Genomic DNA, 16168 nt, shown 5'->3' on the forward strand with positions numbered 1-16168 from the left:
CAGGCATTGCTGCTGGAAAAACTCCTCCCCTGAGCACAGACCCCTGCCCTGTCCCAGCGCCCCTCCATCCCCCTGGGTACCCCACAGGAAGAGGGGAAATTTCCAGGGCAGGGTTCCCACCCCGGCAGGGTCACCTTGTCACCCAGGAACTGCTGCTGCCTGAGGAAGGGGCACAGAGTGTCTGCTCCCAGCCCCGCCGTGATCTGCCCCCTGCTGCCTCTTCTTTTCCCAGGGATGGCTCCGCAGAAATAAGCTGGCGCCGTCCTTCACCCTCGCACATCTGCTCCGTCTTCCTCTGAAAAATGAGGAGTTTGTCACCAGATTCTCATCACCAGCCACTCTGTGTGCGGGAGGGCAGCAGCAGCGGCCCCAGTCAGCAGCACAAATAAATGGCCCGAAACACGATACGCGGGAGCTCCCTGGGATAAAAGAATTTCTAAGGGGAGGTTTTATTTTCCCCTCGGAGCCCCAGTCTCTCGTGATCTGGTCCAAACACAAAGGCTGTCCTGAATTTCCAGTCTCACTTTCTCTGCTGGCAGCTGGTGAGCTGGATGATGCTTTGGGGCACCTTGTCCTCTGTGCTGGCACCTCACACACCGGGCTGTGGTGGTGGCAGATCACCTGGCCCCCCCCCCAGGCACTCCAGGGCTCCGGTGCAGCCTCCAGTTTCAGTTCTGGGGGTGGTGACACACATTTGGCAGCGAATTAAAGTGGGGCAGCCACAGCCAGAGGCTCTCAGCGCCCCTGCACTCCCTGCCTGATGCTGGGGGGCTGCGGGTGCTCCCCCAGGCTGCCTTGGTGTGATGCCAGAGAGCGCCCACCTCCCGAGACCTGGCCCCCAAAATAGGTGTGGGTGTCCTGGAGACCCACAAAGGAGCAGCTGGGTCCCCACCATCCCCTCCATCCCCATGATCCATGGCTTGCTGGCACGGAAAGGGTCCTGGACCTCCCTGTGTATCATTAACCCAGAACTGAGCCATTAACTCTCCCAAGTCCCCATAGTTATAAATCAGCCTTCCTGTAACTTCCTTCTCCCCTGCTGCAGTTTAAGCCTGTGGCTTCCTGTCCTAATTAGCCAGTGAGGTTAATTGGCCCCCAGCTTCTTTACACTTCCAAGCCTCTCTGAGGGGTGGGTCGCTGCATCCTCTGTTCGTGCACTGACCCTTGGACCCTTCCCCACTCCATGAGCTCTTCCCCCAGCACCAGGGCTGGGAAGTGCTGATGTGGCCACATCCATGCCATGGTTGAGGGTGACTGCCTGCATTTTCCAGCTCCTGCAAGCCTGCTTTTTGCCTCCTCAGCCCTGCCAGGCCTGGGGTGGATAGTCACTACCTACCCACTACCTACCCTATCCCTGTCTTCATTCCTGTTCCTGTCCCAATTCCTGTTCCCATCTTTATCTCCATCCCCACCTCATTCTCATCCCTATACCTGTTCCCATTCTCATTTGTATCCCTTATCCTGTCCCCATTCCCATCCCTATCCCTCCCTCATTCCCATTCCCATCCCTTTTCCTGTCCTCACCATGATTCCTGTTCCCATCCCCATCCCTTTTCCTGTCCCAATTTCCATTCCCCTCCCTATCCTTGTCCTCATCCCTGTTCCTGTGCCCGTTCCCCATTCCCAGCCTGTCCCTGTCCTGTCCCTGCTGCATGGCGGTGCAGAGGCCCTGGCAGCTCTGGGATGCCTGGGCTCAGCCCGTGCCAGCTCCATCCCTGGCCATCTGTGCCCCACCTGCCTGTCGTCTCACACCTCCTCCTGAGGGCCAGGGGTCCCTGTCCCGCCTGCCCCAGCCGGGGATGCCGGGGAGCGGCGGGGTGGGTGTGCCAGGGAGTGCCACGGTGCCCGGGGGAGCTGGCACTGCTGGTGGCAGAGCACTGCAGAGGTGCCCGGGCTGGATTTGGTGTCCCTCTGAGCCAGCCTGGGGACCAACCACTGCCACCCACCGCAGGGAGCCTGCAGGACCTGAGGGGCTGCTGAGCTCCAGAGTGTCCCCAGCCCCCCGTGTGCCCTCGGTGTCACCCCTGGGCGGTGCCACCATCCCCTGCCGGTCTGGCAGGCATGGCCTGCCCTGTGCTGCTCTGGGGAAGCATTCCTGCTTTTTATAACCCTGCTGAGGCTGCCCAGCTGCCAGCGCCGTGCCAGCCTGCCTGCCCTGCTGCCTGCACTGCCCTGCTGCCTGCCTGTGCTGCCTGCCCTGCTGCCAGCGCCGTGCCAGCCTGCCCTGCCCGCACTGCCTGCCTGCCCGGGCACGGCCGGGAGGGGCGGCGGGGCCGGGGGCTGCAGGGCCCGTCCGACCTGCACAGCTGCATAGCTTGTCTCCAGCTATTAAACAAACTCCTCCATCGCCCCCCTCCTCCCGGTCCCCTTCCCGCCGCCAGACGCCGCTTAACCCTCTGCTGCCCCGCTCCTCCTCCCGCAGCAGCAGCGGGAAGGGAGGGGAAGGGAAGGGAGCGGCTCTGCCCCTCGCTGCCCGCCGCGGGTGTGACTGCCAGCAGCGACCCCCGCACTGCCAGCGCCCCCAGGGTGCCCGCAGCCTGGCACCATCCTGGGCACCCACCCTGAGGAGAGCTGGGGCTGGGGAGGGCAGGGGGATGCAGGCAGAGGGATGCAGGCTCTGGGGGATACAGGCTCTGGGGGATGCAGGCAGGGGGGTGCAGGGTCTGGGGGGTACAGGCAGGGGGATGTAGGGAATGGTGGAGGCGGATGGGAGAAGGGAGGAGCTGTACTGCGGGGCAGGGATGCTGCGAGGGCTGCAGGGCAGGCAGAGGGGTGAGAGATGAGGGGCTGGACCTTCCCTGGCCCATCACCCTCTGCCCTTCCCACCCCCATGAGTCCCTCTGCCCTTCCCACCCCGCTGGAGGAAGCAATGCTGGGGGTGCCCCAGCCCCCAGGAGAGCTCCAGCTGCAGATGTCCCCTGCGGATGTGGGACAGTAAAGGGGGCAGGAGGGCACAGCAGCCCCGGGATTCCCCCCAGGGTGGCTCCTGAGATGGGCACACCTCGGTGCATGGACACAGCAGTGCCACAGCCTCCTCTTCCAGTCTGGCTTAGCCTGGCAATGCCACGAGAGCAGCCTCCGTCCCCCAGTCCCCCCCAGCTGCCTGTGCCCCCCTGCACAGCTCTCAGAGACACCAGCTTCGCACGAAACCTCAGCAGCTCCCAGCTCAGGAACCGCTGCAGGGCACGGGATGCGAGGGAGGAGCGGGATTTGCCCCTCCAGGCTGAACCGAGCCCTCTGGAAGGGCTGACGTGGTGATGCCACGCTCTGCTGCCACCATTTTAGGACACTGTGCAGGGGACAGACCCTGTCCGGCCCCTCCAGGACCTCCCTGGCTGCCCTCTGCCTCCCACGCTCCCTCCCCCAGATGTTTGGGATATCTGGTCCTTTCCCGCTCCAGCCCAGTGACAAATGCTTGCCTGAGCTCGGTTTATTATTGTAAGAGCCTGGAGCTGGCTCTGGCCAACTTTCTGCCTGGGGCGAAGCCAGCAGCTGCAGGGCACCCTCCGGCACAGCCACCCCGGGGACGGGCTGCCCTGCCCGGGCACTCTCTGCGTGCCCAGGGTGGCACCGACCCTGGCATTGCCCAGCGCCCCGGGGGCGTCAGGAGCCCGGGGAAAGCCCCAGTCCCGGGCAGGGTACGAGTGTGGGATCTGCACCCCTCAGCTGGCAGGGCGGGGAGAGGCGGGGGGGGTTTGTTGAGACCCCCCAAACCCCCTGCTCCCTTTGCCTTGCCCTGCCCATGGATGGGATGCTGTGGGCTGCGGCACTCGGTGATCGATGGCCGAGGCGGGGACTTGCCAAGCCCTGCGTGTTTGGAAGGCGCCGTGTTTGTCTTGGCAGGAGCGGGGATGTCATCTCCTCCGCCTCGCACCGTGACGAGCTGGGAAAGCCTCCGGGGGGCTGTGCCGGAGCGGTGCCCCTGCGGGACCCCGGGCAGCAGCGGAGGGGTCTGACCCCAGGGGCTGAGCGAGGTCCCAGCGAGGCCAGAGGTCAGGCAGAGGCACCCCCTGGGTGTGTCGAGGGGGACATGGGGACACACTGAGCGTGTCATCCCCTGGCAGAGCAGGTTTGGCCATCCAGGTGTGCCTGCAGCTGGCAGAGCTGCCCCCAGCCCGGGCAGTGCCCACAGCGTCACCGAGCTGTGAGCTCTGCTGCTGCCGGGGAAACTGAGGCAGGCTGGCAGCGGGCAGCAGGGCCATGGACAGGGGGCTGAGGGGCCGTGAGTATGGCAGGCGCTGGGACAAGCAGCCTCTTGCGCAGGGAGCAGCCTGGCGGGAGCTCTCTCTGCCCGGAAAGGTGCAGCGAGGACATGAAGGGTGCCTGCCATGATCGATGTCCTGCCCAGCGCCGGCGGCAAAGGCGTTTGAAGAGCAGCTCCTGCCGATGGCAGGGGGGCGCTGGGCGATCGATAGCCGCCTGCGAGGGCGGAATCGCGTCTTGCTGGGGTCCCCAGGCACAACGGGAGCCCGTGAGGGGGGAAATGAGTCCCTGGTGTGTCTGCGGTGTGGGGCGCTGGTGGGCATGGGGCTGGGAGAGGCTGAGACTCCTGAAACTGCTGCAGTAAGCACTGTCCCGGGACTGAGGCTTTTCCCTTCCCAGCTGCAGTCAGGACGCCTGGGAGGGCAGTGCTGACACACAAGCCCTGCCCAGGACCATGGGCAGAGGGTGGCTGGAGCTGCCTGCACCAAGCCTGACCGTGGTGCCCATCCTGCTCTGCCCCGTGATGGTTTCTAAGCCAGAGGGACAGGAGGGATGCCCACTCCTGGCATTCCTGCAGTCTGGCTGGCAGTGCTGAGGTCACCCATCCTCACAGCTCTCCATGCTCCAGAGAAAGGAGCCATCACCTGCCTTTGGGTGAAGCCAGCCCCACCTCACCCATCCTCCAGCCTGGCCCCACAGGCACAGCCCCAGGCTCTGCAGCAGCAGCAGCATCATGGTGCCCATGCCTGAGGGTCCCTGGTGCCCTCTGGTTCACATGGGACCAAAGCCTGGTGTGGGACCACACCTGTGTCACCCCACAGGCTGCCATGGGAATGGGCAGGAGCTGTGCCAATGGCAAACAGCCCTGCACTGGTGGCTCTGGGGCCCAGTGAGCCAGTCCCAACACCCCACATTGCCGTGGGGTGCTCTGTGCTGGGGGGCTGATGTGGAGGGACACTGGGGCACAGGGGTGTGCACAGCATGGCAGGGATGTGTCACAGTGCGGGTGTGTCCCCTCCAACACATCCCCATGCACACCAAATCTATGAATGCCACTGTTTGGGAGGGCTACAAGAACTTTTCCTGTTTTAGGGAGAGGCTGGGGTCACAGTCTTGTGGCTGCTGTGGCCATGCAGGAGGTGGCACCAGGAGCCAGGCCACTGGGCCAGGAGCAGCAGCATCCTCAGATCAAGGGCTGCATCCAGAGTGCCTGGACTGAGCTTCACTGCTGCCTGGAGCCATTCCCAGCCCCCACAGATATAGGGAGATGTTCAATGTTGGCTGTGTGAGAAGAATAACTGAATAACTCAATAGTTTTTAGATAACTTCCCAATTTTCTGGAGTGTCCAGGGGCTTTCCTGACATGGGGAGGGAGTGTGGGCAGAGGGTGGGGGCCAGCAGCTCTGTGGCACAGCCCTGACGTGCCGGTGTGCCACGTAAGTGGGTCAGTGGTGCTGCTGTGGGCATTGGTGTGCACAGAGGAGCTGCAAAGGACAGGACAGAGGCAGCTGGAATGGCTCAAGGGCTGCAAGAAACTGGGACACGTCCATGCACGTGGGTCCTCCCAGAGAAGTTGGTCCGGGAGCTGGATCAGCTCACCGGGATAGCAGCACCAGGCACTTGCAGAGGATTTTGGCTGCAGTGACACAGCAACTGCTCAGCTCCAGGATCCTGCCCTGGGATGTGTCCAGTGGTGGCTGCCCCATTCCAGCCAGGACAGAGGGATGGATGTCCCAGCCTGGCATGGCCCAGCCAGCCCCAGCATTCCTCTGGGGTGGAGGAGGGATAGTCAGCCCAGCCCAGCCCGGGTCTGTGGTGGGAATGCTGGTGAAAGGGTTCTCTGTGGAGATTGAAGGAACTGGGAGAGCCCCATGCTGACTCCCCAGCCCTCTCCCAGAACCACAGCCTGCCTCTTCCTTTCCCAGCGACATCCCATGGAAATGATGCTCCTGCTCCTGGGTCGCCGTGGCAACCGGCAGGCCCAAGAGGAGCGGGATGCAGGATCTGAGCCCCATCCCTCCTGCACTGGGACCCTTCCCGGCACCCCAGAGCCCCCTCACCCCCGGGCTGGCTCCTTGCCGGGGGGCTGCCCCCTCTCCAAGGTCAGGCTCCAGCCGGGGGTCAGGGAGGCTCAGGCAGCTGATGCCGGTGCCGGCACGTGCCGTGTGGGAAGCTGTCTCCCTGCCTTGCCCTTCACCACATCCCTCCCCAGCTGCTGCCTCAACTTCAAAGCCGCTAAAGGCCACATGGCCTGGAGCATCTTCTCCATATCACTTCCAGGGAGAAGAAGATGCTTTGAAACCCCCTGGCCCTTCTCCCCTCCTCTGCAGGGTAATTTCCATTTTTTTCAAAACCCCACAAAAAAGGAGCCTTTTTCCTCTTTGTTTCTCTTCTCTCTCTCTTTCTTTCTTCCCCTTGTCTTTGTCAGCTAAAAATATGCAACCCACCAGGGAGGGCGGGTGGGGGGAGCTGCTGCTGCACCGAAGGTGAGCGCCAGACTGGGCTGGAAGAGCCACTGGAGGGAAATGCAGGTGCTCCCACTACCTTTGGGGGGGCTCCTGCCCCAGAAGGCCCCTTTGCTCAGGGTGGGTTCAGGGCTTTGCCCACGGCGTGCTGGGCATGCCTGGGAGGCAGCAGTGAAGTGTGAAGGCAGAGCCTGCTCAGGAGCTGGTGTGACACAGCGCTCAGTGCAGGGGGCAGGCACAGATCCGGCTGTCCCGGCTGTTCCCGGGGAGCTGGGGGATCCCGGGGATGCCCGTCCAGCGGGGGCGGGATGTCCCGGAGCCCCGCGGGGACCTGACCCCGCAGGGCGCGGATCAAAGCAGCCGGGGCAGCTCCGGGATGCAGCGTGGGAGGGACGTGGGCGGCCTGGCAAAGGAAGGATGTGATTTACCCAATATCCTCCTCCAACCGAAGAAGGGATGGAGGAGAAAAACATCCCGGGGGTTCCATGTCTTGGGGACATGCTGTCAGGGGCTGAGAGGCACCGAGCGGTGCCAAAGCCAGCTGGAAAATTAAACTGGAATGAATCACCCGGAGCCGGGAGCATTCACCTGAGCTACAAACCTGCCACAAACTCGGAGAAAACACATTTCCCAGCTCCCAGCATTGCTATCTTAAGACTCGTCCAGCTTTGCAGGAAGGTGACAGACTTCAGAACTGGCTCACTGTTTCTTGCCGCCCCCCTCGCTCGCCCCCTCAGGCACGGGAATGCTGCCGCAGGATGTCTCGGCGTGGGGGGACGAGCAGCCAGTGCTGCCCTCCGGAGATCCTGCGGGATGCCGGAGCCGGGCCCGCGGGCAGCACCGACCCCCGGCTCCCGCAGGGCTGAGGGGACGGGCCGGGAGCGGAGACCGCGGAGCCAAACGTGTTGAGAAGACAGGAGACACAGTAGGAAAAATGTCCAGGGCAGCTGTGGGTCAGGGGATTTACTGGCGCCCTGGGACGGAGGTGTGAGAAACAGGGAGGTGACAGAGCCGCTGCTGCTACTGGAGCGGGGAGACACCGACACGGGGTGCTCCAGACAGAGCTGCTTGGGCCGGGGGGGCCTCCGTGGCCTGGAGGGCCGGGGGCAGCTCGTTCAGAGGATGCCTTGGCTACTTCAAACGAGCTGGCAGACCCCAGCCCCGCGGACAGCTCGGGCGGGGGCTGTGTGTGATTTATGGAGCGGGGGATGAGGCGGGAGGGGGCGGCGGCAGCGGGACGCACATGGCAGGCGCTGACGGAGGGGAAAGGGCTGCCCGAGCAGGACGGGGTGAGCCCCGGGTGGCCAGCACAGAAATTCCTCAGCCTTGCCCCGAGCTCGGATTTACCCCGTGGCGATGAGGGGCAGGTCTGCTCTCAGGAAAGCACCCTGGTGCTCAGCGGCAGGGAGGGAGCAGGGCACGTCCTCACGGGGGGCTGTCTGGACAGGTTTCCCCTCTCCTCCCACGGCATCAACGTGTCCTCCCCAGAGGCGACATCAGGGCGGGGAGGCCTTTGGCAGGGGGTAAACTGAGGCAGGGTGGGGGTCGCCTGGCCCCGTTTCATGGCTCAGGACGTGGCGGCTCTGGGATTCCCAGCCCCAGCTCATCCGGGGCCCCCGGAGCTGGTGGGACCAGGCGGTTCCTGATGGGCACCCAGCGCTCGGAGAGCCCTCACGCCTCCGCCGGATGGCGATGTGCCCGTGGGAGCAAGGACATCCCGGATCCTTCCCGCGCCCGGGCAGGTGGCGTCGGGTGTCCGCAGCTGAGCCGCCTTTGATCCCCGGCCAGGCCGGGGCTCGCTTTCCGTCACCTGCTGCCCTCCCGGAGCGGGGCCAAGAGCCCCGGGCAGCGCCCATGTGCCAGACACGGCCGCTCTGCCCGCACGTCCTCCGGCCCGGGGGGGCAGCGGGGCGCCCGAGGCAGCATCCTGCCAGTGGATCCTGCCCCATGGATCCTGCCTGCCCCATGCATCCTGCCTGCCCCATGCATCCTGCCTGCCAATGGATCCTGCCTGCCAATGGATCCTGCCTGCCCCATGGATCCTGCCTGCCCCATGCATCCTGCCTGCCAATGGATCCTGCCTGCCCCATGGATCCTGCCTGCCCCATGCATCCTGCCTGCCAATGGATCCTGCCTGCCCCATGGATCCATCCTGCTCCATGGATCCCGTCCCATGAATCCCGCCCCATGGATCCATCCTGCCCCATACATCCTGCCTGCCCCATGGATCCATCCTGCCCCATGGATCCTGCTCCATGGATCCTGCCAGTGGATCCTGCTCCATGGATCCTGCCTGCCCCATGGATCCTGCCCCATGGATTCTGCCTGCCCCATGCATCCTGCCTGCCCCATGGCAGCTCCTCAGCTCAGGGTGGGCAGGGCAGGGCCCTGGCAGAGCCCCAGCCCAGAGACAGCAGCTCCAGGCACTTTCCCTGTAAAGTTTCCGTCGCCCTTCATTGCTGCAATCACGGGAGGAGCAGGCGGCAGGGTGCGGGTGCTGCTGGAGCACACGGGGTCAGTGCCCAGGCACACATGGTACCTGTGCCAGCACGTGTGTGTGAGCAGGAGCGAGGGCACACACACACACACAGACCTCCCTGTGCATCCCTGAGCGGGCCCTGCACGCCTGTGAGACTGCAGCATCCCTCTTGCTGCAGCGTTTCCCAGCGTGTGCAGCCTAATGAGCCGGCACAGCAGAGTTAATTGGGGGCCAGGCAAGCAGAGCTCATCATTAAGGAAGGCACTGCAGCAGGTACCGGTGACAAGATGCTGCCGCCTTGTCCCCCCGGGCTGATGGCAGCGCTGCAGGGGACAGTGACAGCCTGAGTCCCCAGGAAGGATGGCTGGAGATGAGCATCCCACGTGCTGTAGCCCTCGCCCAGGGCCAGCTCCATTAGCAAAGGCAGCCAGGGAGTGGGAATTGCTGTTGCCTGCATGGAGGAATGAACGTGCCAGACTTTACAGTGGATACCCAGCCCTGGAGACGGCGGCTTGTGCACAGCCCTGTTTGCATCCTGTCCCCAGCTCCTTGCAGCAGGGGCACGTCCCTGTGGTGCACACCGGCTCTGGCTGTCAGAGCTGCCCCCTCAGCTCCCACCATTAGGTTCTAGAGTGAGCAGGCAGCAGAGGGGACAGAACAGCCGGCTCCCAGCAGCGTGGTGAGACTGTGCCAACAGCCCACAAGGACGGGGAGCCTTGCTCAGGGCTGTCAGATTCTCGCTCAAGAAACTCAGAGAACTGGAAAGGAGCCTTCCCCGCCTTCACAGCCAGGAGCTCCCACACTCCTCCTCCCTCCCCCTCCGGCTCTCTGGCTGGCCATGCCTCTCCCTGGGGCCATGTCCTCACAAAACGTGTCCACAGGTCCCCCTGGGAACCTGGCTGCTCCTGTGGGCATCTCCATCTGGAGGGCTGGGAATGCCCCTTCTGTCCCTTCCAGTGGGTGATCCCTCTGGAACATAATGATGGGCCAAGAGCCTGTCCTGCAGGCTGGAATGATCCTGCTGGAGCAGAATCCAGCCCTCTGCCTTCTGCCTCTTCCTCCATCAGTGCAGCCCCGCATGCCCTGCCCCAGCCACCAGTGCCACAGGCAGAATAAAACCTTCCAGAGTGAGCATCCCCCTGACCAGATCTGCTCTGCTCCCTGATGAGGGGCTCAGTCAGCAACTGCTGGGCTCCTGTCAGGGGCACCTGAGTGTTTACGAGTTGATAACCTTGTCACAGACACATCCCTAATTAAGCTTGTTAGCTCTTTATGATAAACAACATATGGGCTGGGGCCAGCGTGCTCCTCAGGCCCGTGTGCTCTCTGGCAGCCACGCAGCCCGTGGGGCAGGGCAGGCAGAGAACAAGCAGGCCTGTGTTCATGCCTGCCTCTCCCTCCCCTTCACAAAATGAACCTTCAGCCCTATGGCTTCTCTGACCCTCCAAACCATAATATTAGTCCTGGGTTTCTCCTCTGGACTGGGGTAAGCAGGAGGGGGCTGGGTTGGACAAGGCTGTCAAGGCTTTGCCAGTGCTGCAGAATTCCCTTCCTACTCCTGCAGGGTCTGGGGCAGCACAACAGAGACCTGCAGTGTGCTGAGGGCTGGGACATGAAGGCGTGATAGAGAGCAGCAGCTCTGCTCCTCACAGCAAGAAATGATGGGACAGCAGTGCAAACTGCTGGGGTTACACAGGCCTGGTGACCCACCCCAGGATGGTTTCTTTGTCCGCTATCTGGTTGGTAGCTGGAGATATCCATCCATCCATCCATCCATCCATCCATCCATCCATCCATCCATCCATCCATCCATCCATCCATCCCCACAGGCAGAGCAGGGTGCTAGCAGGGTCCCCTGGCATGGCTCACCCATGCATCCTCCCCACCATCTATCCTCGTCTTCATCCCTCCTGCTCCCCTATCTATCCCCCAGACATCAACCCTTGCCTTCACTCCTTCTGTCCTACCAACCTTCCTCACCACCCGCCCTTGCCTCCATTCCTCCTCCTCCTCTCTCTCCCATCTCCCTGCCCTCCCTAAGCTCAGAGCGCTCATTACCTGCCCCCCCCCCCCATCTCATTAATTACCAGAGTACATCTCTGGGGCCAGAGCTGTAAACGGGGAGCAGGGAGAGCACCCGCTCGCTCCCCCTCCTCACACTCTGCCTTTCTTATCTCCGAGATCCCACCTTGCTGGCGGAGGAGTGAGGCAGGACGCTGCTCCCCTGGGGAATGGCAAGCCAGGCGATAACGAAATCGCAGCGCGAGGAGAAATTACCTTGCCTGAATTTTAAAAACTTCTCTCCGGGGTTGCCGTGGTAACTGAAAGGTGCATCACGTTGCTCTGACAACCCCGAAACAGACAGGTTTTTGCCTGGCGGGCTCGGAAGCGGCAGGTTTTGGGGAGGGAGGAGCCCGGTGTGCTGGGGAGCAGGGCTGTTCAGCCCCGAGCACCCGAGGCAGAGATGTCTCCCTCCCCATAACCAGCAGCTGCATCCCTACCCCACCACAATTTCCAACCTCGCCCCATCCATCTGTCCTCAGAAACAATGGAGCAAGAGGAATAAGGAGCTCCAAGCCCAACCATGCAGTCCTTTGAGATGGTGGCAGGGTGGTGGGATGGGCTCCAGGCTGGTCCACCCTGCTGCGGGCATCCCTGGCGCTGCAGGAGTTGCTGGGAACCCCAGCAGGCAGCCTGGGGACCTCTCTGCAGCCTGTTTGGGGAGTGGGTTGTGCACCCAGCATTGCTTTGGGCTCCAGGACCCCAGGAGAGTGCCAGCAGCATTGTCCCAGTCCGTGTAAATCACTCTGCCACGGAAATAGCCCCAGTGGGGTTGAAAAATAGCAGGTGACTCACGCAGAGCAAAGGGTCCAAAATAGCCCCTCCGGAGCACTCCTAAAATTAGTTTCCCTCCAGGGAGGTCCCAAGTACTGTGTCCTTGCCAGGGCACAGCCGTGGTGCTGAGCCTGCCCGGCTGCTGCCACCATGGCCACTTCCCTCTGGGACGCAGGGCTCCCTTTGCCGGTCCCATCCCTCCCGTATCTCCTGAAAACCCACCCCTGGCTGTGACCGAGCCGTGCATCCTGAGTCTCTGTCAGAGCTCTGTGGCTCCTGCGGCTGCAGGCTGTTTCTCGGGGGATGCCCCATGTAACACGCACACACCCAGCAAGATGCAGGCACCAAAACCCCAGCTTTGGAAGCTGTGAGCTAGCAAGGTACCAAGGACTCTCCCCCATCCTGCTCCCTTTGCTCGGGTTTCGGTGGGAGGGATGCCGAGGCAGCAGATCAGGTGTTTCTAGCCCCAGAGTCCCGCAGACAGCCGGGTTTTCCCGCACCACCTCGCCCACCTCGCTGTTCCCCCATGGATGGCAGCCCCAGCTCGCTGCTCCCACCCGCCGCCGGCGCTGGGGGCCTGGGGGGACACACGGAGGGACCCCGGGAGCAGCGCCCGCTCTGCTGGCACGGCCGGGAGCGCTCCCCATGCCGGGCCACGGCTGCTGCTGCGCGGGGGAGCTGAACCCAGCTAATTAGAGGAAGGGATGAATAATTCCTTTTTATAATGCATCGTCGCACGGCAGATGCCGTCTGCCTCGGCGCGCCGCGCGCGGGAGCCCGCGATATTCTGCTCTCAGCAGAGTTATTTATACACTGGGACATTTTTCAAAGCGCCGCTTTGATGGTCTTCCACCAGCTCGGAAAAAAAAGTAGTCCATCCCAAAATAACCCGAGTGAAAGTCACAGCTCTTCATTACGCGCGGCTTCAACCGGGGGGCTCGGAGAACAAAAACCCGTCACATTCCTCCCATCAAATCCACCCTTTTCAAGTGCATTTCAAACAGGTTCAAACCGCCGCGGCGGCGGCCAGACGAGCGCTAATGATGCTGCGGGCACATCCCGCCGGGGGGACGGATGGGGCTGGGGCCGCGGGCTTTAAGCAGCTTCCAGAGCCGACAGATGTTTTGGGGTGTCCAGGACAGGGTCCTGGGAGAACTGCAGTGGGATATGCTGGGGAAAATGCTTCTCTTGCCTGGTTTTTGGTGCTGCAGGAAGCAGTTTGTCTCTCCCCAAATTAGGCTTTGGAGGAGGGGAACAAGCACCATGTAATTTTTTCTTAGGAACTGGAGCAAAAAAGGCCCAGTCGCTGTTTCTCAATTGCACCTGCATGCACGCACCTCTCAGGTCTGGTTGCTGCTAAAGGGAAAAAAAAATGGGTGGAGGTAAAGAGATTTTTGTAGGTGGTGACAAATTCCTGTGAAAACGTTTTTGACATGAAATCGTCTCCCATTCAAGCTCCCCTCCCTCCTCCCCCACTCCCACACCTGGTGAGGGCCTGGGCTGCTCACCCCTGTCAGCCCGGGGGCTCTGTGAGGCTCACGGGGCTCAGGTTTCCCCCATGCCAGGCTCTGGCTCTCTCCCTGGGTCCCCAGGGCTGCCAGCAGCGAGGCTGGCACTGCCTGCCCGCAGCCCCTCGGTGCCCCCGCACAGCCCCCTCGTTTTCTCCATCCTCTCCTCTGCCCGGGGCTCATTGCTGCTGATGGACGGCTCATTGCCGCAGGCAGGGAAGAGTCTCTGCTGGGAAAACCGCTTCTTTACCCTCCAAATCTGCACGTTCCAGCATTTCTGCAAGGCTGGAGCATCTCCCCTGGGAGAGCCTGGCATTGGAAGATGCCCAAGGGCTCAGGACAGCGTGAGCTGCCTGGATAGGGGATAAGCATGCTGGATGTAGCCACAGGTCCCAGGCTCCGGGATCCCAGCCCCCATCTGTTTTTAGTTTTTCCCAACAACAAGAGCCCCCTCACCCCACCCCCCCAGGGCTGCAAATGGTGTCCACGTTGCTGCAGATGGCGAGTCAATTAAAACCATCCTTTTCTTTCCACCCCAGTGGAGAAATCTGGACCATGCAGTTCCCAAAATCACATCCAAGTAGAATAGCCAAGGGATAAGGGACACATCTCCCCTTCCTCACCCACCCTGGTGCTGTGGGGCTGGGGATGAAGTGTCCAGGATGACATGGCCACTGGTGCAGGGCCACAGGTGTTCCATGCCAAGGGGCAGGAGGGGTGCTGGTGTAGTGAGCACCTGGAGCAGGGTGCCCACACCCTTCCCAACCCCCTTTATCTGTGCATCCTCCCCCTCCTCTGTCCTTTTCCTGCCCTTTGAGCATCCCAAACAGGCAGGGTGCCACAGCAGCACCCATGGTGTGCTGGCAGGATGCTGCACCATGGCCCTGCCCATCCTCCCAGCAGAGCCCCACAGCTGAAACCAGGGCCAGGGGGTTGTGGGGCATTTGGGTAAAATAGGGAAAACCGTTCCAGGGCAATTACGAAGTAATTTAGTAGCTCAGGAGAGGATGGACCAACATGGTGGGGAAGAGAAAAGGAAGCAGCCTGAGGCAGAGTGGGGAAAGGCACTGGAGAGGAGCAGGAGCACACACATGGACACACAGGTGCATAACCTCACACACTGACTGTGCCCCCTGCCCCAGGCTCTCCCATGGCAGCAAACACCACCTCCCCCTTCAGATGCCCCTTTGGCACCAGGACACAAACCCCATGGAGCTGTGGGTGCCTGGCTTTGGCTGACACTCAGCATGAGCACAGCCCATGGTTCCAGCTCTCTCCATGCCTGTCCTGCTGGGCACAGGAGGCTTTTTGGCAGGGGGAATGCAGGAAAACCAACCCAATCCACAGAGAGTCATGGAGCCTCTGGCAGCCCCAAACACAAGGATGTGTTCCTGCCTGCAGGCAGAATTCCAGTGACAGTGCAGGAGAGTCTGGGGCTGGCTATGGAGAGTGCTGAGCTCTGCCATGGGTTGGTAACTCCGGTGATTAAGGAACACTCAGGAGGAAAGCTGTTCACACTGATGGTTTGGCTGCATTCCTCGCTTCAATTAGCACGCAGGAGCTCCAAAGGCCTCCCGGAAAGCCAGGGCATAGCAGGCTTGGGAATTTAACATTAATAATGCTGAAAGCCAGCCAGAAAAATCTCAAACTTTGTAACTACTCCAACAGGGGCCTTAGATTCTGCATATTGTAGGTGCTGGAAGGAGCTGCAGGCCTGTTGGAGCCGAGGCCCTAAAAGTCACCCTGCAGCTGCCCTGTGCCTGGAAGGAGCTCCTGGCTGCAGTCCTGCTCCCATGTACCTATTGCCCATGGCAAAGGGCTCATGTCACCTTTGAGTGTCCCCCCTTCCTCCCTAGCCTGGGGTCTCCACCTGCTCTGGGGCTTGGTGACTTTACTTATCCATTGTCAGCCACAGAGAGACCTTGAGGCTGCTCAGCCATAGGGAAACCAAAGCTTAGGGGTGCAGTGTAGCTCTGAGGGACTGAGCTGCATCTCCTCCTGCCCCTGCCTGGCTACACAAGCCTGTCTCCAGTATGCTGTGAACCTCTGCATTCCTGGTGGGACCAGCTTCAGCCCCCCAGCACTTTGACAGTGCTCCTGCACCTTTTTGGGGCATCCTGGCTCAGGCTCAGCCCCAGTGGGACTGGAGCACTGACAGCCCTGCAAGCCATGCCCAAGGCAGCTCCCCCCCTGCTCCGAGGGGGATCCTGCCTTGTCACCGCACACTTCTGGGGCTGGCCCCATCCCAGAGCTTCTCCTCCCGCCCCCAGAGGTCGGTCCCCGGGGAGGCAGGGACACCATGTCCCTCTGGAGGCTGTGGGCCACGGTGCATTCAGTCACGAACAGCCGCGCTGCGCTGCCTAAATTGGAGGCGCGGGTGCTGGCAGGCGGTGGTGTCTCCATGCCCTGCCCCAGAGCCTGGCATGGGGTTCAGGGCCTGCCTGGGAGTGGGGAGGCTGCAAACCCCCCTCTCCAGCTTCTCTGGCTCCCTGGGCACCCAGCAGCAGTGCCCTAGCCCAGGAATGTGGGCTTTAACCATCTGACAAGAGGGGGTGGTTGCAAGCCCAGGACCCCAGTAAAGCCTTGCCCCAGGAAGGGACCCTGCTTTGGGCATCCCCTTCCAGCAGTTATCCCCATCAGCAGAGCCCTGTGCCTCCATGGCTCCCCAAGGAGGTACC

The sequence above is a fragment of the Melozone crissalis genome, unplaced genomic scaffold (assembly GCF_028551555.1).
Source record: "Melozone crissalis strain CALT ecotype California unplaced genomic scaffold, PUWL_Pcris_2 ptg000029l_1, whole genome shotgun sequence".
NCBI lineage: Eukaryota > Metazoa > Chordata > Aves > Passeriformes > Passerellidae > Melozone > Melozone crissalis.